The sequence below is a fragment of the Lipotes vexillifer genome, unplaced genomic scaffold (genome assembly GCF_000442215.2).
Source record: "Lipotes vexillifer unplaced genomic scaffold, Lipotes_vexillifer_v1.1 scaffold1691, whole genome shotgun sequence".
Classification (NCBI taxonomy): Eukaryota; Metazoa; Chordata; class Mammalia; order Artiodactyla; family Lipotidae; genus Lipotes; species Lipotes vexillifer.
This window is the reverse complement of record NW_006789046.1, coordinates 3,325,710-3,327,419: the sequence shown is the minus strand read 5'-3', so window position 1 is coordinate 3,327,419 and position 1,710 is coordinate 3,325,710.

Below are 1,710 nucleotides of genomic sequence, written 5' to 3'. Positions count from 1 at the left end.
CAGGTACTGACTGCCAGGCCGGCCTGGTGCGGCCTCCCAGGGGGTCACTAGGGGGGCAGGGGGCCCCCCCAGCGGGGGTCCCCGGGGCCTCTCGCAGGGACTCCAGGGCCCTTTCGTCCTTTCTTGGTTACATGTCCAGGGGTGTATGTCTGGGCTCGTGGGTGGTTGTGGAGGTTTTGGAAGCCTGGTGCTAAGTGAGGCAGCCCTCTTACCTTCCGCCATGTCCTGGGGCTGCGGTGCGGTCAGCATTGTGGGGCCCACTAATGCTCTCCCGTCCCCGGGGGCCGGAGGCGGCCCTGGGGTGAGGGCCTGGTGGCCACTGGGTACAGAGGTAGATTCTGCGCCCCCTCCTCGCCGCTGAGCATGCCGTTCTGAAGGCAGTGGGAGCGGAGGGGCAGCGCTCTTGGTCGGGAGCGTCCTGGCTTGCTGCCCTGGGCCGCTGCAGCTGCCAGCGTAAGAGGCCCCGGGGCTGCTGCCTCATCTCCCTGACGTTCCTGTGACGTGTGCTTCTGGCTGTGTCCCACGGGAGGACGAGACGAGGCCTCACCTGAGCTGCCCCTTGGCTGTTTGGATGCCGGGAGGCCGGCCAGGGTGCAGCTGCCGTCGGAGGTGGGGTCTCTCCTGAGTCACCCTGTGTGTTTCAGATCCCTTTAGACCTCCCTGACCTCCCCCCGTGTGGCCCCAGATGGGATCAGTCTCCTGGGTGGGATGTTCTGGGCCAGACCTTGCTGGTCCAGCCCACGCTAGGGGGTTGGGGGGGGGATGGGAATGGTTGGGCCTTTGGTCTGTGGGGAAGGGAGAGAGGAGGCGGGAGGACAAGGATAAAGGGTTGAGCGGCCGAGCGTCGTCCGCGTTGGCACTGTGTGCGGCCCGCGTCCCCTGCGGCCTGGTACCATGGTTCTCTTTTCAGGCTCACTTTAAAAAATTTTGTTTCATTTTTTTTCCCATCATTTTAATTACTTTAAATTTCATTCAAATAACATGCGAATTTAGAGAGTAAAATAATACCGAAAGGCCAACAAGATGCAGCTGCCCTTCCTTCCCCCTAGCAGCCACTTTTGACTCTTTTACCTGTGTTTCTTCTGATATCTACCCATGTGCTCCTGCGCCGCCCCCAGCGTCTCCAGGAGCAGATTTCAGAACCTCCCTGCCCAGTCCCCAGACCTTCAGGTGCTTGAACCTTGCCCAGAGAGAAGGCCTCGCAGCCCCAGGGCATGGCAGCTCATCCTTGGGGCTGGGGGCAGCAGACGGGATTCCATCCCTGCCCACCTGCTCTGGAGGCAGCTTCACGTGTCTCCCTCCCGCCATCGGAGCTGGCCGCTCCGATGGTTGCATTTGTCCGTGGGTCCTGGGAGGCCGTGGCTGGCCTAGCCCGTGCTCACCTTGCTGGGAGCACCTCGTCAGCCCCTCCCCTGGGCCTGGGCAGATCTGCAGGCTTTTGTGGTGGGGAGTTGGGTGGAGCAGTGGCCACACCACGCTGCCTGGGGTCAGTGGCACATCAGTTAACACTGTTTGCCTCCAAACCAGTTATTAAATTGTCCTGTGGGACAGTGAGAGGAGGGAAGCCAAAAGAATGTGCCTGTGCCGGGGCACTGGGTTTCTGTTTGGAGAGAGGCTTTCGGTAAACAGCGGCTGCCCCCTTTGCGAGCTGCTCGCTTTGTCTCTGCCGGTTGCCTTTGGGACGGTCCTGGGCGGGGCCCTCCCTCCCCC